At 37.0% G+C, this 21,898-nt stretch overlaps 1 long non-coding RNA gene across 1 annotated transcript; it reads left to right on the forward strand.

Moving 5' to 3' along the window:
* LOC113966667 lies at positions 1 to 15,571 on the forward strand. The gene is made up of 4 exons (XR_003533914.1): positions 1 to 114; positions 3,551 to 3,618; positions 5,788 to 5,823; positions 15,460 to 15,571. It is a non-coding gene; the product is annotated as an uncharacterized LOC113966667 (long non-coding RNA).
* Positions 15,572 to 21,898: the final 6,327 nt, after the last annotated feature.

Genomic DNA, 21,898 nt, shown 5'->3' on the forward strand with positions numbered 1-21,898 from the left:
GTTAATAAGAAACGTATTTGAAGATGATGCAGCACTATAGATATGGAAGAAAACAAGTTTTATGTGAATGGAGCCCATTAAAATGTCACTTGAAAGACACTTCAGTGGGACAAGGTAGAAGATACTTTATGTTTTACACTTTATTATACATATATTTTTAAATATGCTACTGATTTCTTTCTGTTTCAGTGGCAGACAGTATAAATCATTGAATAATCCCAATGCATCTTTATCCTCTCCTATCACACCAAAATAGATCCTGTAGATGCTTTCTTGTTATAGGGAATCTTTTCTAATTTTTTCCCACAGACTATCATAAATACTGTATATATAACAGTTTTATACTTAATTACAAATCAGCCTGATTGTGGAAACATGCTTTAATCTCTTCCTTTAATTTAAGTTAAATGAAACTGTACACAGCAGCAGCCAGACAGCTTCATTTGCCTAATGCACAGAGTAAACAACCACAGAGTTACATCAGAATTCAGGTCTTGTGGCCTCACTCTTCAGAAGCTGTTTTACTAGGAAGAAATAATAATAATAATAATAATAATAATAATAATAATAATAATAATAATAATAATAATAATATTTTGCCTTTTGTGGTAAAAATCATACAGAAGTATTATTTAAATACCATTTTCATCTTGGGAAGAAATCCTGTTGATTAGACTGATGTGTTAAACATAATGTCAGTTGTGACAAAAGTCAAGAACTCTGAGCTGAATCATCATCATCATCATCATCAGGTTTTTACCACTGTGTTTTTTAGAGTACACGTCTTTAATCTCTGAGAAAGAGAAAATGTCATACTTTTTCTTATCTGTCAAAATAATTAGGCATCTTCATTAATGCTGCATCTAAGGGCAGGTTGCTGAAGAGGAGAGGAAGGTAGATTTGGTATTTTCTACATGTAACTCAAATATCAGAATGTTTTACTTGGAATACTCAATTATCCTTTTATCAGAATTCATGTCAAAACTGTAGCATTAGTATTCTAAATCTGGATCTTCTGTTTGATCACTGCAATTGTTTTCTCAGCTTGACTAGTTCTAAAGATTTGAGATTAGTGATTAAAAAATCAGCCCAATAATTAAAACTATTTTGCAAATATTGTGTAATGAAATACTGCAGCTAAAATTATATGTGCTGTAATTGTGTATTATGTTTTAATTGGCATATTTTACAGTAAGGTATAATTCTTGTGCAACGTTTGATCTGAAGAATGGATGTTCCCAGGCCACTTGTTTGCAAGTCAATAAAATTCATTTCCATTCAAACATAGATAATAGCTGAGCTCTTGATAAATGTCATGAGCATTCCAACACGCTTTACACATACACACTGTGGTGGTACACCCCCCCACACCCCCTTGGGCCATACTGTGATCTTAGAAATGCTCATTAGGCCTCAGCCTTGATGAACAGCACGTGGGCTCAGCTCCTCCTGAGCTTACCAGAAGCACTGTCTGCTCCCAGGAACTAGTGCTGTATAATGAGCTCCTGAGTTTTTTTTATTAAACAGCCTTGGAAACTTATTTTTTGAATAACAGCCCAAGTGGAACAACATTGTTGTTATTGAATTTTCAAAGAAATTTACTGACCTAAATTGCAGCCAGGATGGAAAATTACTATGACTAAAGCCAACTCTTTTGTGACCCTATAGGCTGTGGTCCTAAATGAGACCCTTTGAGCTATCCTGGACTGCAGAGGGCTGTGACCAGCAACCTCCCTCTGAGTGGGACACCTCTCAGGGCTGGGGAACTCTCAAGGTTGTTGCACTTGCAGAACTCCAATGACAGAGCCCTGGCTGATACTCCCACTCCTCAAGGCTCAACCCTTTGCCCATTGGGAAGATGCAAAGACATCCAGTGTGAGTACTTCAGTGAACTGGGGGGGGATTTTTCACAGGGGTCTGCTTTGTACAGACTCTTTAGGTCTGTGTGTGTGCGAGTGTGAATATACCACAGCAGAGGTACTGTGAATGTTGCTCTCTGTGATTCTTGAGTACATTAGATTAATATGTGATTTAGGCCTATAAGTGAGTTACTGTTGTGCTTATAGTAAATTCTATAGAATCTGTTGTTAAATTTCTTATCTTCAGTTATCAATTCAGTGCTGTTAAACTTAAGTGCTGTTTAAACCTTTAGGCCTAAACCATTGGCCAAGTCCCAGGCTAAGTTTGGCAAGGGGCTCCACCCTGAACCTTGTGACTCAGTGGGATGGTCTCCCTTGTTCCTTTTCTTGCTTTACCCTTTCCCATCCTTATACTTCTTCTATCTGCAGCCTCCACTTAGATCATTTTAGATAAATTTTAGATTTCTTGATTGTAGAATTTAGTCCTATTTTTTTCTATGTGCTTTAACCATCTAGTAAGTAGAAGAGTGAACCTTGAAAAGGATCTTTGCTCTACTTTCACTTTTATATTAAACCTGCTTTTGCCAGGCAACACAATTCTTTGGATACCCAAACCCAGTGAACTTCACTGCTTATAAGTATTTAATCTAAATATAAAATTTTAACCATATTTCCTGAAACATGTCTCAGCTTTTAGTCCCTTCAGTTTTTGGCATTCTGGATGTAAAGACAGTGTGTTCTGGCCTATTATTTGGAATTTTGTAGCAATCAGAGACCTGTCTGGTTTAATTAGAAACCAAGAAATAACTCAAGATTTCTAGTGACTTTCATAAAATCACAGAATCATAGAATGCACTGGGTTGAAGATCATCCAGTTCTAATCCCTCTGCCATGGGCAGGGACACTTTCCACTCGACCAGGTTACTCAGAGCCCCATGCAACCTGCCCTTGAACGCTTCCAAGGGTGGGTCACCCAGAACTTTCCTGGGAAACCTGCTCCAGTGTCTGACCCACCCTCACAGTAAAGAACTTCTTCCTAATATCAGATTCAAACCTACTCTCAGTTTAAAGCCATGCCACCTTGTCCTGTCCTTGTAAAAAGTACTTCTCAGCTCTCTTGTAGATCCTGTAGATACTGGAAGGCTACTAGAAAGTCTCCCTGGAGCCTTCTCTTGTCCAGGCTGAATGCCCTCAACCCTCTCAGCCTTTCTTCATACAAGAGTTGCTCTAACCCTCTGATAATTCTTCTATCCCATCTCTGGACTCGCTCCAACAACTCCACATCCTTCTTATATGGGGGGTCCCAGAGCTGGATGAGGCATTGCAGGTGGGGTTTCACCAGAGCGGAGTAGAATCCCCTCCCTGGACCTGCTAACTGTTCTTCTTTTCATGCAGCCCAGGATATGATTCTCCACCTCTACTCCAATAGTTTACTTTGTGTCAAAGATTGATCATTTTTCTGTATAACACAAAGTGTAAACAGCTCACTAAACAGTCCACTGCATTTCTCTTTCCTGCCAAAGGATGCTGACTAAACAAAATGTACATGAACTCTAAGGCAGATTCACGTTTGTTTTTTCCCCCCGAACAACCAGGGGTGGTAATTAATAGCTTTATTGTGAAGTGTGTCATCTTGTACAAGCTCTACCATCAATCCGAAGACTGTTACCAAATAAATTTTCCTTTAACAGACCAAATGCAATGGAATCTGTAAGTGGAAAGTGGGGAGAGACAGAAAACTGGATGATAAAATATAACTGTAAGAAAACTGATTGCAAACATTATCTTTTACAACCCATTATGAAAAAAGTGTCCCCAAAACCATGCAGTTCACAGTGACTTACTGCATCCACTTAGTGTATTGGAAGTACGTATTCAAAAGAGATTGATTCATACATGGTAATCACAACTCACTTGTAAAAATGACTAGGTAAAATAAATTAATCAAACACATATTAGCATGAAAATCATTCACCAATAGTAATTTAAATATTTAGTAGAGCCTATATTAATTAGTTTCAGTGAAGGGGAAGATAAAAATCCTAATAATTTTTCCAGGACCTTAAATGAACATGCCTTCCAAAAAAGTGATGCAGTAGATGTGATTCGAGATTGATGAGAAGCAAACCATGTTGAGCTTGTAGCTGCACAGTGTGATAATTTGTACACTTTTACATGTAATAACTATATCTGACTCAACGAGGAGACATGAGAGAGTGCTCATTTTCATGCTGCAGTATTGCTAAACAAATCTTTACCAGGATTAGGATTTTTTTCCCCCTCTTTTTATGTACCTGTATAGACCTTTATAAACCAAGTGGTATTGATTCCCCCATCAGCCCGGATATTTTTCTTATTCTTCAGAAGATACATTCTATCCCCCTTTACCTACTGTACAAGATTAATATTCTTCCATTTCTGTATTTGCTCATGTGGTATTCATGGGAAAATAAGGCTACTAGGCCTGATATGTAGTTCTTTTCCTGGAGCTGGATGGGTCACCCTAATAAAGTACTGTTACTAACTAGCTGCAGTCCCTTTCTAAGTGTCATGTTAAAAGGGGCAGAAAAGAGGAATTTACTGTCCAAGCTGTATTAATTTATTTTTTGGTCTATCAGTGCCCCCCCTCCCAGGAAATCAAAGCCTTTTAATGTCCAAAACAGCCTGTGAGCATCTCACCGAATGAGACCCTTTGTTTAACAGGTTCACTGAAACGGACAGGACATTTGATACCTTTTTATATAAGGGCTGCACTTAATAGCAGTAGGAAAACCCCTCAGCAGGTTTCTCCTATGAGTTATTTTTGCCGTCGATGAAACTGTCAGCACCTAAAAACAGAGTCACTCACGAAATAACACATTTTTTTAATACAAATTTGTGACAATTTATGGGGTTCGTTGTGTCTGGAATAGGGTCTAACTGCAAAAACACAAACTATGTAACAGTAATAATAAAGCCAAGCATAGGCACACACACGCTAGAGCAAAAGCAACTTACCATGAGGTAATAAGTAAAAATTTTAAAGTGCTATGGAGCAAAAGTAAAGTTAGTGTATGTATATAGAGTGACCGCTCGCCCAAGGCATTCCGAGGAGGTGGAGGGAGAAAAAGGTAGTCTATTGGTTACCTCCATAGAGTGGATGGAACTTCTCCCCTGTTTTTCCTCCTGTCCAATCTCTTTTTATACCTTTTTCTTAAGCAGTTTGAGTGGCTGTAGTCAATAAACTAATTTTGGGGTGATAGACAGATGAAATAGGCCCAAGGGTCCACTTCCAGAGTTCCCAGCAGCCAGGATGTTCGGGGGAAAAAGGCCCTGTTGTCTCCCTATCACTCCTTTCTTTGTTTTAATCCTTCTATCAGTTTCTGGGAATGTCTCCCCGGGTGCTGGGGTTTTCCAGGAAACCATCAGGAGGATTTTTTCTCCTTTTGTGTAGCCTTTCTATCACCTTACACTAAGGAAAGTGTTGAACCACAGGGATACTTTCAGTAGGTATGAGGTTGTTCTCTTGATCTGTTTATATTCAGCCACAATTTGCATGATCAGGTGTTTTATATGTATGAAATAATTCAATCAGTCCATAGTTGTTATCACAGTTGTGGACTTTTTGATCATTGTGTTTATACTACACTATTGAATTTTTAAAGGTGAATTACACTTTTTAACAAGTAAAAGATTGTAAGCTGCATATTTTGGTGGCTGTAACTATTAAAAAGTCAGTTGCATGCCCATGTTGTCCATAAACTTTGCTGTTATAATATTTTCTTTATGTGGAAATATTATTGAGCAGTTTTTGTTCTTTTTAATTAACTTCCACTTTCCCATTAAACCAGAGTTCCAACAAAATGCAAACCAAAGAGATTTTTGTAAGTGTATGTGGGATTTTACTTAAAAATGTACTAACAGCAATGTCCTAAACATTTTTTTACAGGGACACAAGATTCTACAACATGAAGATTCTAATGAGGTAACTGATTAAAATTTTGAAGTCTCACATGATACTTTTTTTTTCTCAGTTGCTAAATGTGAGTTTTTTACTATGAAAAACTGGAGAAATCAAGACCACTCAGCAAATTTGGTTCCCAAGTTGTGAGGGATGTATAGGAAGGAGACACATATTGCTCCAACTTTCAGTTTTGCCACTGCACACAGAGGAAGTAAATCCAGTCCTATGGTGTGTTTTCTGTGCTGTGAAAAATACAAAAATTCTAAATTTAAGAGAAACATATTCAACATCTGAATAAATAGGCTCCTCTGATGCTACTGGTCCTGTTACAAAATCCATTATGAAAAACATCTTTCTGGAAAACAGAATATGAAACACAAAAATATGAACACAAATTATGTTCTTATAATACTCTTGTCTCTCCCAGCTGAAAGTAGAAATATCTAAATAATAAGCATTCTGTGTTCTTCCCTGGAAGGGAGACAAGAAAATAAAGATATGGACTACTGAACATCTCCCTCTTTTGTCCATAAAGATTTCCTTAAAGGCTCCTCTCCATTGTGCTTAGCAGGGAGCCAATGTCAGAATTTCCCTTTGGCTACCCAAATGTGACCAGAGCTATTCATTTCTGTAATATTTTGGCTATCATATGATTTTTTTTTCATTTTATTATAATATAATCTCTCACTCTGTAGCCTGTGTGATTATGTGCCACTACTAATATGCCAAAAGACAATGTAAAACAGTAATGAAAAAAGCAAATGTAAATACTTTCGTAGTATACATATTGGATGTTTTTTCCTGAAATATCTTTTTCATTTTGAAGAAATCTTATTGTGTGGGATATATTTGTTCTGCAAATCCACTAAAAAGTGGTTTTTTTCTGAACAAGTCATTTCAATCATAATCTGTTTTGATTAATATTTTGCAGCAATATTTTTCAACAAATATAGTGATAGAATGTTAAAGTTACAGTCAAGTACAGAAGGTTTAGAGAAATCCAATTGCCACAGTCTGTAAGTGTATCATAATTCAGTAAAGTACCCACAAATTATTTTCTGTATAGTTCTGTCCTCATTCACTTGATGCAATGGCCTTTCCCTTCATTGCCTCCAAATGCCACAGATCAACCAGGCAATTTTCCAGTGTGGCATCTGGTGTCCTGATTTTGGCAGAGGCTGCTTTTCAGAATCTCTCTTCTACATCCAAATAGGAGTTCATGGAGGTGAAGTGTAAAAACATGGCTTACGACAGTTTTTTTTTCCACTTTGTTCCAGTCCATATGAGGCCATGCTTGGGGGAGTAAGTCAGTCTCATCTCTTCATATTACTCTGAGGTCAACTGATCAGACTTAAATAGGAGCATGTAGGCATTGGAAAGGTCTGAAGTCATGTCTTCCCATGATCCCTCCTGAACTGTGGACAGTATGGTAATTTAGGTGTTTTCTAAGAAATAATATATTTCTTTTTAAAATAGATATATATTGGTATATTTGATGAAAAACATTGCTGCAAAATATTAGTTTTATAACAGAAAATACTAGTTCAGCAAAATGCTTCATTTTACATTGCCTTTGGCATGGGCAGAAAAAAAATCTTTATATGTCACAGACATTGTCAAGATCCATGGAAGAGTAGTTTTTACATTAAACTTACATACATTTTCTATTAACTCTTAACATCTCTCAAACATAACTTCTCTTTCCCGTTGTGATTCCCAGAAGTGCATTGATTCTGCCTAAATACTCTTAGTATGAATCTAGGTGAACAGAGCAGGATTCAGGTGTCTGAAAATAGGCTCTGCAGGTATTGGGAGGAGTCCCACTGAGGAACAGCAGTCTAGACATAAATGTATGTCTCAAAACCCTCACAAACTGCCAAATGACACCAGTTGTTTGCCTATTCATAGCTGAATGGTCTCTTCACAGAACAATTCAAGTGCTTACAATTAGGTGTCTAATAGCATTTTAGACATCCTAGGGTATTCTGCCATCCCAAGATGGCCCTTTGCAGATCTCTCACAGATCTGCTGTCATGTATGACGGCTCTAAGCAGGTGTTCCAGGTATTCTGTGGTCTAGAACAGCTCTACATAGATGTGTTTATGCATTTGAATTGTTTTGCTACATTTAGACATCCAAATTTAGTTGCCTGCAGTGTGGTACTGAAAGACATCATGGGGTACTCAATTCTGTGCTGCAGCAGTTTCAGCTCATCTGGACTATTTAAGAACTGCCTGTCAGGATAAGTTATAATTGAACAAATAAAAGCTGAATTGCTTGTTACAGTATGTTTACCACATACATGTATACATATGTACAGTTATAACTTATTGCATTCTCTGCAGTCTCTTATTGCTAAAACTGATTTCAGTCTGAAACTCAATCTCATAGCAACCAGTACCCAGATGTGAGTAAGTCTGCCAAGCAATCAGGCATGAAAATGCCCTTATCTGGGCAGTCTGTTCAGGGATGCTACAATACCATGGAGGATGAGGTGCCATCAGCTTTCAAGCCCCTCCCAACACTTCTTGGGTTCTGCTTAGGAGTGTACTTGGTTGATGTGGCTCACTGGAATCAGTCAGGGAATGGACAGTGGTTAATTTCTTTATCTTGTCCCACCTCTGTGAGCTACCAGGATTTAATCACTGTCTCTGTTTTAGATCTCGTTGTCTTGAGAATTTGCAAGTAGATTTGTAGGTGTCAGTAACACATGTCATTTTTATTGCCCTTGTCCATTCACATCAATATGGAGATTTTTATTACAATTTTGCAAAGTCCTAGAAGATTCCTGGGCTTCTATTTTCTTATATTTCGTAGACAGTTCAGTATGTACTGGTAAAAACTGACATCTACTATTTTATGATATTCATAAGTTTTCTTCTCAAAAGTCTCCCAAGCTTCTGGTGTATTTCAGCAATATATTGTCATAAACTTTCCACTTTCCTAGCCTGGAATTGCAAATGAAGATTACAGTTCACTTCTTTCTCTGCAATCATTTTTGTCTTTAAGTTCTAACCTAATGCACTCTTCATATGCTCTCTCTCAGTTTTATTGGATTCTGATGAGCTTTATGATGTGCCTTCCCAGTTTCTCATTCTCTGTTATTCACCTCACATTATCCATTTTTATCCAAGACAAACTGGAAAGGAACTTTGAAAAGAAGCAGAAGAGTCACATGCCATTACTAGGACAGACACAGTCTTGCTGTGCACTGTTATCATACTTTCTCTGACTGTCCTGATGAATATTTATTAAGTGCTTCCTCTCAGGTTAGTCTGAACTTTAGTGGTTATAACAGAGATGGTGAATTGTGAAAGAAATAGGTAGAAATTTTGAGTAAGTTCATCTTAGTAAGAGGAAACTTATTTTTGGTATGATTCCATTATGGAGCATCTTTCTGACAATGCTAAACATTCATATGCAATTAAAAAACCCAGGAAGTTTGTATCATCAATCTCACATTCCGTTATTAACAGCAGGAGGAAAAAAATAGTAGAAAAAAAATAATGTGTTGAAACACTTTATATTCAGAACATTAAGTTTATTTTGAAAGTTTTTTTCAGAACCACCGGAATGATGATGAAAGTCTGTTGGTAAAAGTGTGAGAATGGAGACTTGAAAGACAGGTTAAATCACTGAAATCCAGCCTCTTCAGGGCTCTGTATTGGCTCAGGCTGTTGCCTTCTGTAGCCACCCTGACAAGACATCCTGTGGTTCACACAAAAGTAAAGTTCAGTTGAAATGTGCTCCTAATGACTCTGTGTGACCCTTGGGCATCTCTTGTGGCCCTGCAGCTGAGAAGAACACCAGCAAGGAGGGGGCCAAAAGGAGGTGGAGAGGGACTGTGAGGTGATGGCAGCCTCAGGTGAGAGTTTGCCCCTGCAGACGCTGATGTCTCCCCATGAGCCTGGGATGTGGAGTGTGTCCATCCCCAGGCATATGAGGAAGCATCAAGAGCTACAACCACTTCCCCGGGGAGCCACGAGTCAGGACTTAGTCTTGGAGGCAGCACAGGGCACACAGTGGACTTCTCCCTCCTCAATCAGTTGCTGAAGACTTTCAAAACTTTCTATGGAACAACACAGATTTGAGGAAAAGGAGAGCTGCACGGCACACACCTACTGTCTGCCATGTCCTCAGAGGTAGCTGTGCGATCCCCATTCCCCTTTTCCACGTGAGGCTTTCCTCAAAACAGTTTCTACTTCATGGGCTCAACAGACAGGTGTTCTGTTTTTGCCTGGTCAATCCCTTTGGGGATTTCCTCATTGTCCTCAGGTACATGTCCTACTGGATTTGCATTTTGTCCTGGTTTCTCATACATGCATGAGGCTGTCTCAGAAGTGTTCTATGGATGTCCTGCTGGGGCAGATGTGATCTCTTTGTTTCCGCTTTGCAGCAGGCAGCTAATCTGGGGCTGCTCAGAGATAACATGGGTATGACAGGTTCAAAAGGGCCACTCATTGGGGGCAGCCCCAGGTGTGCCGTGGGCAGCACCAAAAGAGTGTCTTGCAGAGGTTTCCCCTGGAATAGGGGAACAACCCTCACTGAGTGTCCAGTGGACACGATAACAGGACAGGACAGGACAGTGCATGTGTGGGCTGCATGTGTGGCTTCCAAGAAAGCTCATCAGGCAGGAGAGGAAGGGACAGTGAGTTGTGATATGAAAGAGCAGGGGTGTGACAAGCAAACCACACCAGCCTTTGGGGTCTGACAGCCAGAAAATTCACTGGAGAGTTTCTTAATAGCTGTGGATGCTCGCACCGTGCTGGGTGCAGGAGGTGTATCTGGGATGGTATAGCATGGTAGGAATTTTGGCTCCATGGCATTGCAGGAGGTGCAATGAGAGTCTGTGAATACAGCCACAATTAGTAACATCCACACGGTTATTTGTGAAATATATTTTGAAATAATTTATGAAGCACAGGGACAAAACCCTTCCTCTTGGCCTCTACCTGCTGGTCAAGATGCTGATAAACTATTCTTTGTCTGATGTAAGCATCTACAACAGATGAGTACTGTTACATTTCATTATTTTAAGTGGCAAAACCTGCATAGGCTTTTCAACCAGAACTATTTTAGGTCTCCACAGTTTTCAGTTTGTTACAGACTAAAATTTTTTGTGGTTTTAAATCCAAAAACGTTGTTGGACTGATAAAATGTCTGCTCTCTGCAAACGAGCTTCCTACTGGTAGATTGCAATTCACGGCAAGGTCTGTCTCTGTCAATTCATACAACAATCTCAGGTAGGCAGAGTGGAACAAAATGAGTATTTTCTGCAAGTGAATTAATTTCCCTTGTGGTTACTGGGCAGTTTTGTGTGGACAATGGAAGTTTTGTATATATCTTTTTTTTCTTTAAAACCGTGTCTGCAACTAACACACACATCCCACAGAAGGAAAATTTAGAATGTTTGATCAGTTCAAGTCAGTAAACAAGTATTTTGTGCTGATGAGATTTAGCGTGGAATTATGGGAGCACAGAGATTTCATAAACCAGCTCAGTTGGCTGTCAGACATCTGTTTATGTAATAAGAGATCAAGGGAATGAAATGATGGTTGCTGAGACTTTGTAAACAAAAAATTTAGAGTGGATATATACCACCTATGTAACTTGCTATTACTTTCTCAATCCTCGGTTGAAAACTTATTTTGCACTTCTGAAGTGCAATGATTTCTTTTAAAAGACTTTAGCAGGAAAAAAATTCACAGAACGGGACTGAAGCAAACTTTAAGTTAGGCTGAGTTACGTTTGTTTACCTACCTATACACAGAAAAACTGTGATGAAATTAGTCATATACCTAACATCCACAACAAGAGAAGCAGTGGAAAGCATATTAAACTGTGAGGCTTAATCTACATGAGATTCAATGTTTGCTCAGATTGAGCTTTTTCTGCTCCTAGGACACCAGTTTAACTATTCCATAGCAGGTTTTCTGACACCCTATAGACAATTTTGCATGCATAAACTATTTAGAGACTGCCTGCTCTCTTTCTAGGACATCATAGAAGTATTTTATTTTACTTGGTTGCGTATTTGAAATTGGCGGGATTTGTGGGGGATAGAAAACCCAGCAGGTTACCTACACCCATTAAAACCAATACTTGGCTCTACCTGTCTGTACATGGACCTCTGCAACTAAGGAGAACAGAAACAGCAAAGCTTGGATGGGCTGTTACTGACCTCATGTCTAGATTCTACTGTCATGTTGTCCTCCTAACTGTGACTTTAACTTGAGCCCTAAAGATTCTTTACCCTAATTTTGTTATAAATCATGCAGTTCACATAAGCTTACTTGACACATTTGCTAACTAAGGACTCTGAAAGCTGTTTTTTGAATCAGCCTGATATTTCACATAGAGCAGCTTATTTCAGGCCTGTCGACCTACACAGAAGCAAAATGTAAGTGAAATAAAAGACTGTGTAGAAGAAATCATAATCAGGTTAATTTCTGTTGAATGGAAATAGCAATACAGAAGAAGAACAAGAAAAGCAGAAGCAGTGTTTGGACAGACAGCAAAGGAATAGTAAAACTAGAGATTTCTCTTTATGAAGGCAACAAAAAAATTTGTTATTGAGGTACAAGTGTACAGGTTACAATGAAAGTTCAGTAGATGAGCAAAGTAGAAGCCAAATGGCAATTTAGCAATTATGCGGTTAATGAGAGATATGGAAAATAAGCATTTAGGCAAATAATGCTGAATTAATCAGTCAGGCAATTAAGCAATACTATGAAATGTCTTATGGCTCCTACCTGTTCCATTAAATTTAGGGAGAAAGAGCCTAAGGTTGTCTTTACATATTAAAGTGCCGAGCCTCCTGTTCAGTGCTCATCAGGAATTAAATACTGATGAGGGGAAGGCAGACTAAGATCTTTTAAAAGTAAGACTCATTTACAGTAAATGAAACAAACAGAATTAGATCATAACAGCTGGTTCAGTTTAGATGAGTTCCCTCCATTTGTAAACAACACATTACTGGGGTAAGGGTGGCAAAACATGTGGTAGGTTATGAGAAATGGTAAAACTCATGTTATGGTTTTATTTTACAAACATTGTGTGCACTACCAGAAAGTATGAGATAAACAGTAAAAACTGTCTGTCTGAAAGGCTGAAGTTTCTCAGATTGATGGGTTTGCCGATAAATCCTGATGAATAATAGCAGTGAATATGATGATAAGTGTGAGAGTAGTTTACACTTAACAGAAAAGGACTTACAAAACTTTTCAAAAGACTTTCAGATGTAAATTTATTTATTTTCTTTCTTAGATCATGTTTAATGGCCTGGTATGTATCTGAAATATTGGAATTTTTCTTATTTAGAAATTATTAGGCCACTTAGCTCTAAATATGACTTCCATCTCATCCATAGTGTTGTTATTTTAAAATTACTTGGGAATGAGCTCTGGAAAATGCCATACTGTCAATTAGCCACCTTATTTTGTTTTTTTTTTTAAATATCATCTGAAAATGTTTTGAATACCTAAAACATACATGGCACAAATAGTAGCAGAGATGTAAACTGGTAAGAGTGAAAAATCAGAGTCTCTTAAGCAACTCATTTCATGTAACATGAAGTCAGATGACATTACTACTGTTGGTAAGAGGTTGACATAATTCACCACCAATCACACAATATGCCTGTCTCATCTGGAATTGCCTTTATTAAATCACAAATCACAGCAGTCACTACAAATAACAAACCTAACACATATTTATTTCAAAATAAGCTTTCTGTGAAAAAAAATCCATCTTATTGGTGTGTGTTGTTGCTATAATAGATGCTCCAAGTCACATGGCTTGGATAAAAATGGAACTGGTAACTAAAACTAAGTACATACAAATAAGCTAAACTCCTTGCATTATTATCTTTTTGGTTCTGCAGTTTACAGCTGGTAGGAAAGAACATAGGGAAAACATATGGAATTCAAACATATGGGTTGATTAAAAATTGGAACAAAGCAGCAGAATGACAGTAATTAGCGCAAGCAGGGAAGACAACTGGCCCAGGTATATCCTAGCAAGAAAAAAAAAATAAACAAGAAAAAAACCCCAAAGAAACATTGAGTAGCTGGCAAATGATAATTATAGTCCTCAGATTTATCCTGGTTGTTTCTGTTTCAAGGACAGGACTACTAATCCAGAGCTTAACAGTATTTAGTGTTTCATTTTGCACGTGTGGATATATGCCTGGCATATTTTGCATATAGTTGTGGCAGAACATTAGTCTCAAAGGTCTGACAGGCACAGAGGATTTGCTTTGATTCCAACAGTCAGTGCCCAACCACTTGTTTGGCTTCATAAAATCAAACCATTAGCACAGTCTAATAAAGGCAAAATCTGTAGAGCACTTTTTTTCCAAATATCAAGGAAATTGTTCTGGTGAAATTTTAGGCTAGTATTTTGAAGCTCAGACGTACGGATAGGTGGAATTGAATTTTTTTTAAAAAATGGAAAAGCTGATTTCTAAAGTGTAAGGACTCAATCAGGGCATGCTGCATCAGAAAGAGAAGCCCAGACATTTTGTTAATGAAGATGCAATCGGAGCTGATTGAACAGGAAACTCAGAACAGCAGAAGTACAAGAATATGCTGTGAAAAAACCCTTCTTAAGTTCAGAGTATATTGTAATAATACATTGTGGCCGTAAAACATCTTCCTCCTGGTTTTCTCAAAGCATTCTGAACACCTTGGTGCTCCGTGGTCCTCCAACAGAGGTCCAAGCAGGTGCAGCTCTGGACAGGCTCAGTGGGTTAATTTGGAAAAGCAGTGCAACTGCAGCAGCGTGGCCAGACAGTTCGGCTGATTAGTTTGGTGTCCCAGCAGAGATAATTAGCTCCACACTGATGCAACTTTGCTGTACTTATTGTCATTAGTACTTTGTTTGGCATTACCTCAGATTTCTCCTCAGTTGTGCACTTTATGGCACAGAACTTACTCTTAATTTCCATAGTCTCTGGACATAACATGTGTCATAGTAATCGGGAAGCCAAAGAACAGAAGTGGGAAGGATCTCACTGAGAGGCACGAAAGCCAAATCCCTAAACACATAAGAGCTTTAGTGACTTCTGAGATTTGTAGATAATCCACATTTCAAGTCTGTCCTGACAGTGGACTTAGTACTACAGATATATTTCTATAGATATGTTTAATTTTATGGAATATAAGTTTAAAAGACCAGAACAATAATTGATGAGAGAAACAGAAAATGGAAGGCTACTTTTTTTTTGTTCAGGGAACCAGGAGTAGTTGTTTGTGATACACACAGAGTGTTTCTGCCATATGCTAATATCTTCCTTGGGAATGGGTGTTTCTGAGAAGGTAAACCAACAGATAATACAAGTTTTAGTTCAGTTTCTCAAATCTTTAACAATTTAAAGCTTCCTAAGGGATTTTCTAATGTTTGAAAAAAGTATTTCCTCTGTTTCAAACATATCTTCATTCATTGATCTGCAGTGTCAAAATCACCACAGACATCAATATTCATTCAATATAATGTCTAAATAGAAAAGGACCTAAAAACATTTTGTGTAAGATGTGTATTATTTTCCTGGGTTTTTTTTGTAAAGTGCCAACCTTTATTTGTAAATGCATAACGCTATTTATAATATTAATGAGTCATTAACAACAGTGCTAGTTGTTAATGACTAATCTTTTCTAGATAATGGTCAACATTATCAGATATAAAGAGTATTCTGGGCTGCACTAGGAGAAATCTTGTCAGAAGATTGAGGGAGTTGATCCTTCCTCTCTGTTGAGAACTGGTGAGAGGCATCTGGAGTGCTAGGTCCAGTGTTGGGTTCTCCAGTACAAAGCAGACATGGAGCTGCTGGAGAGAGGCTTTCCTACCTATTGGGAAATTACAGTTTTAGGCTCATTTCATCTTGCACATTATTTACCTGTACGTTTTTCAGAAAAAAGCTGCAGTATGAATTTCCCCATTAGAAGATACTTAATAGTGTTTGGGGTGGTTTTCTCATGGTTTTTAGTTGGTTTTGTTTGTTGGTTTTTTTAAATACCAAAGCTCAGAGAGCCACTGTTTCTTTACACATTTTTTTTTTACTGTGTGCTCACAATAATTGCATGCATATAACCAAATCTCCATAATGCAAACCACAGATAAAGACAACAGTTAATAAGAAAATACCAGTTATTAATCTTCTACCATACATAAAATATGCATTATGTATTTTCCTTGTCAAAAGTGTTGCCAGAGATCAATGTTTTAATTTTCTGAAAATGTGACTCAAAATAATTGTGTAGGATTTACAGGAAAGATTTATTATTGCTCTAATTGTAAAAATGAAGCAGGGTTTTTTTGCCTAGGCCAGTGCAAAATATTATCTCTTTGTAAAAGCCTCTCCTATCCTTTAATTGCCATATCGACTACAATTTAAAATCCGCAGAAAGTATAAATAGGCCAAATGAGATATGCAAGGTTTCATTTGTGTACTTATTTTTAATTGTTATGCAGTTCTGTTTTGCTACTGAATGATTAATGATAATACTTTGAATGTCTCGGATAAATAATGCAGTAAGAGTAGAAAATGTTTAACTAATATTTACTCATTATCCTTTACTGCACATTCAGGTGGGTAGGAAATAGTTATCTGGGGCTTTTTTAAAATTTAAATTGCAATGGATACTGCCTAAATATGAAGTGCTGGTTTAGGTCACGTTTGGAAATCTCCCACTTAAATGGTATAGCGTGGAGGTCAATAATGCTAACACGATCCCAGTTTGGGGGCAAGAAACTGGAATGCTTTATTGGACTCACAAGTTCATATTTAAAGGGTTTAGGATCTACATATTCAACAGGGGGTTGTAACTATTACAATTATTACAAACAGGGGGTTTCAGGGGATGACATAAGGCAAAAACCCAGGTTAACAAATTTGGGGTCTTACACATACATCATAGGGGAAAACCCATTTTATCTGGAGTGAATTTACAGGGAAAAAGAGGTATTCCGGTTTACAGAATGTAAGGATTCAGGGAACACAAGGGGAGAGATAAGGTACAATAGGTCTCTGCACAGGTTTGATGAGATCAGGGCATGGTTTCTCTGGGCTTGGGCAGGACATTCCAAACCCGTGACATCAATGCATCCTTGTCTGGACTCTAGATGGAGGTTTTTCTCCAGTCTCTATTAGCCCAAGGCTTTCGTTTAAACACAGAGGTTTTCTTTTTCTTGTATCCAAATTTTGGAATCCAACAGCATAGTGACATTTAATTTTGAAAAATTCAGGAGTACCATAAACACATGAACCATGATTTCCAGTTTTATTCCTTTGCTAAACATGCTCCCGAGATGCTGATGTTTGACATTAAGATAGCAGTGGGTGTGTGTGGCTGCAGGAAGAGTAGTTTCTTGTTTTTCCATTGCAAAAGGGTTGGTTTTATGCAGTGATAGCTTGGCTGACAGAAATTAACTCAGTGACTGCAGGACATCTTACTGCTTCTTCCTACATCCCCTTCAAGTCTCATGTCCTACACTGTCAGTGGATATTGTATTACTGCTACTGTAAGTCACCATAACGCTTTAAAAAATTAGGTTTTTTCTCATTCAAATAGTTCATAATATAAACTAAACACTGGCTCTAGGATAGTAATTCTGATTAAGAAGGATAGGGGGAGTTTCTCAGGATGGCAGAGGAGAAATTATGCAGAATCGAGCTTTGATGAGAAATATGAAATTTGGAAAGGGAATATGTTTTTTTGATATTTCAGAAACTATCAAACATAAGGGGTTAGCAAGAGTCTGAGAAGGCTAAAATGAGAGAAAATTATGGGAGGGTCAAAAGAAATAAGTAGATGCCACATTAGACCTGCATGGGCACCTTGAACTCTTGAAGAAGCTTTTTAATTCCTTGGCTTTCCAGAAATTATATCAGATAATCTGAAAATATAGTGATGATAGTTACCTGTGCTCATATTCTTTAGGAGTCAATAGCACTGAAATATCATGAGGCTTTCTAAAACTCTTTTTTTTTTTCAAGAATATTTAGAATAAATGGCATTCAGCTACCAGAAATCTATATAAAACAAATTTTTTTGAGGATATGATGCTAAATTTTGAAATTAATTTCTTCAATGTGTGAAGAATTAACAAGTATCTCTTCAGTGGAATAAAGATACTTAAAGAACATTTTATCCACCAGTTTATAGGGGCCAGAGGTTGCTAGATGCTTTACACAGAAAAATCATGCTCGTGGTCTCTTCCCTAAGGAATTTAAAATCTCATTTTGGAAGCAACATGATGAAGAATATTAAATACTAGTAGAGATGATTAGATAAAACTATAAAAAAGTTTGAAGTTGAAAAGGAAAACAGACATGGAATTGCTAATACAGCATGCATAGAAAAAATTTTGTTTGAGAAATTGATAAATGGGGCCACACAATAAACCCATGCTCTTTATGAGCATCTAGTTACATTTCTGTTTTTCTAGCTTTTTACCATCTCACCCAAATATCCTATTTTCTCTGACTTCTCAAGCTTTGAGGGCAATATGGTATTAAATATATAGGTTTGTTCAACATCTTACCCTAATTATATAAAACCAGAGTGTACCATATGATTAACTCTGATGGTTACAACTGTTCTTATAAAAAAGCCATTAGCACCTCACAGTGATCAGAACACGAAATATGTAATTATTTCAAATGCAAGGAAAGGGCCAATTAGTGTTTTTGAATGTCTTATGAAACATTCTGGTTGAATTCTTACAGATATATAAATATATATACAAGTGTATGTGCATTTATATGTGTACATATACATATATTTTATGAACTAAGTAGGGAGATTGCACACTTTAAAGATGAAAAACTGTAGAATTAAGGTAATTTAGATAACTGTAATTCAAACCCCTCCATTGCACAATTTAAAGGAAGAGAGAGAAAGCAATGTAACCTTAGCTGGCTTCCATTATGAGATTGTTTTAAGCCCTTGCCATTTTCTCCCCATGTATATTTATGTCAAAAAAATGAGCTTACAGCTTGGTGTAATACCTTGATTGTTCTACCAAGGGCTAGAAGAGTTGTAAATGAGCAGCAGCAATAGATTGAACAACTAATGAAAACTGGTGTAAAGGCATAAAAAGGAATGCAAGGGTAAGTAGAACTCTTGGCCAAAGATCAGACATAATTGCTACTTTTCTTCACTAATTGGTACCTGCTGATCCGAGTGCTTATCTACTGTACTTTTGGAGAACATATCTTTAGTTCCATTTCAAATATGGTTCAAGAGGACTTTATAGAGCTATTAATTTTCCTCCCCTTTTTCCTCTCTTTGCAGAGCTCAGGTCTTAAAAGTACTCTTGATAGCAACTTTAGATCAAAAGGGACAATACCTGATTGTAAAGTATTCTAGCCAAGAATAACCTAGTTATTTAAGTCACCAAAAAAATCTACTCCCAGGTGTACTGTGTGTTTTTCAAAAGAAGCATAAACCATGGCTTCAAGCTCTTCTCAAATTATGCACACAAACATCCAGAGGATTACCCCAGTGGTTTGAGTTCTCCACTTAGGTACAAAGAAGGAATTTTCTCTGGCTCTTATCTTCTGTAAAAAAAAAAAATCACTGTAATTAGTTTTGCTCATAGACATCTGGCTCACACTAGGTAGCTAATCTTACTCTTCGTTTGTCCTCTCTTAATGTTAAGCACCTTGCATTGTTCACAGAGTTTAGAATTAATATCTTTCCAGTTCTCTGGAGGCATTTTTTGGTCATCTGTCTTTGCTGCATGTTGCCAACAACATCAGGTGTTTGTCTACAACAATTTGTACATAAAAGAGCTATCATGTTCATTCACACAGACATACACAAGGGTGGTGTAGGGGATGCCATGGAAGAAAGTTTTCTTTTTTTTTTTTCCCTGGGAACATTCTGCTCAACTTCTCAGAAAACTGTTCTAAATGTTATTTCATGAAGAGAGCTATTGTCAAAATTTTCATGCTAATGAAGAGTCCTGATTTTTACAATACTATATGCAGAAAAGTACTATTTAACTTGCCTTTACCCAAATAGCACTAGGAATGGAAAATAGAAGTTTATTTTTATTGCTATTTATATTATTAAATGATCTCACAGAAGGAATTTTCATTTCCCTTTAAAATATAGTTTCTTAATTAATTCCTGATTTTGAGTAGATCATGATAAGCACTGTTCAGAACAAATGCTTAGCAAGCGTAGAGCCTCAGCACTGTGCAAATCTGGATTCTAGACGCCCTAATAAGCTCTCATCTTTCAAATGTGTGTCTTTACTGCTGGCTGCATCATTCTGTAAGCTTTAAACATGTCACACCAAAATACTGGAAACAAAAGATGGAACTCTGTACAAAGTACTAACCCTACAAGGAGGACAAAGGCTAAAGCACCAAAGCCTGGGAGGAAAAAGTAATTCAAGATGAATATCTCAGATTTTTCTCTTATGAAGAACTTTGTGGTTTCAGATTAAATAGAGGGAAATCATACAACTGGTATGTTTATCTAAGGGAGATTGATGTGAAATTAGGACATATATATATGTACTGCTAAATTTTCAAAAGTTCTATTTGATTCCTGCTGTGGATATACAGACATTTATACAGATATGTTTGCATATGTATATGAGTTTATATGCAAATTTATAATAGAGAATTTGGAGTAAGACTATATACTTTGCAACTCTGCTTTTCACTAGCACAGCAACATTAATCTGCAGAAGCAAATTGATTAAGCTGATCGAATGAGGTGGTTTGAAAGCTCCCACTAGGCCATTATGATGGATCATAGCTTGACAAATGATGAATAATGCATAAGGGACAGCATGTTGACATGCTACTTAATTACATTGTTAGTGCAACCATGATACAGGGATTTCAGAAAGCGAATATGGACACGTCTGAAACAGTATGATGGTTATCTAATTCTGTATAGCAAAAGTGTCAAAGACTGAATAACAATCACAGTGTGATACAAGTAGTAAAAGCAAAGAGTGGCACAAAATGTTGAAAAGATAAGGGAAAGTGTTAAAGATAAGCATGATGGTGTATTTGACAAAATATTAACAAAAAAAGACTGAGACTACGGTGTGATTGTCTCAGTGCTGTCCCCTTGATCACTCACGATCTGCTGCGAAGGTTACATAGGAATGAACAAAAATATGCAAGAATCAAAGTGGCATTAATTTTAGTGGTGACATTATTAGTATCTGAGATAGACACATCCTCTTTTAAACCTGAAGTTCTTCATAAAGTATATTATCAGTGAGCCTAGATCATATTTTGCCATCTAAACTTCAGGAACTGACCTTAATACCTGCCAGGGGAAACCAGACCACAACACATCTATATTATTAATTACATATGAAGAAAGATGGTTTAATAGAATAGGCACTGTCATTGTTCTTAATAAGGGAGCAGTAAATGATCATTGAAGGTTTCACTATAGTAAATAATCTCCTGTTAACCACACTAACAATATTCTAGTGAGTCTGTTGGTGAACCTCCAGAATCAAGAGTGAGCTCTACTCCATACATACAGATCTGGCTGCATTCATGACAAAATAGGTAATTTCTTTTTTTTTTCCCTTGCAGGGGCAAGGTTTATCAATTTTGTTAGAATTCTAGTTCAAATTATCCCATCATTTATCAAATGGTCTTAGTGGTATCCATCAGTAACAATAAGTGTTAATACATGTATTGTCTTGTGTTAGTTCTACCTGTGAAAATTTATTTGCATTTTGATTGGCAAAGTGGAAAAATTTATGTAGCTCATTTATAATTTTACTGACTATCAAAACCAATTTACTGTTAAGTGTTCATTGATGTCCTAAATTCTATATAAAAAATAACACTTTTTTGAAAAAAAAAAATAGATTTCCACTTGAGCCCAAGCACAGCTTCTAATATCAGTCCCTTGTGTATTGCTAAAGTAGATTTTAAAGTCCAGATTGTACCAGTTTCCACTGGATAAGCTTATGAAAGACTTGTCATTTCTGAACTTACGTGATCAACATACTCGATAGTTTATTTCTCTGCAACACTCACATTAGAGATTGTGATATTTAACTGACCATTGTTATTGGGTAAATAGGATACTACCAGGGACAAAAA

This window comes from Neopelma chrysocephalum, unplaced genomic scaffold, assembly GCF_003984885.1.
Source record: "Neopelma chrysocephalum unplaced genomic scaffold, ASM398488v2 Primary Assembly neopelma1_60, whole genome shotgun sequence".
Classification (NCBI taxonomy): domain Eukaryota; kingdom Metazoa; phylum Chordata; class Aves; order Passeriformes; family Pipridae; genus Neopelma; species Neopelma chrysocephalum.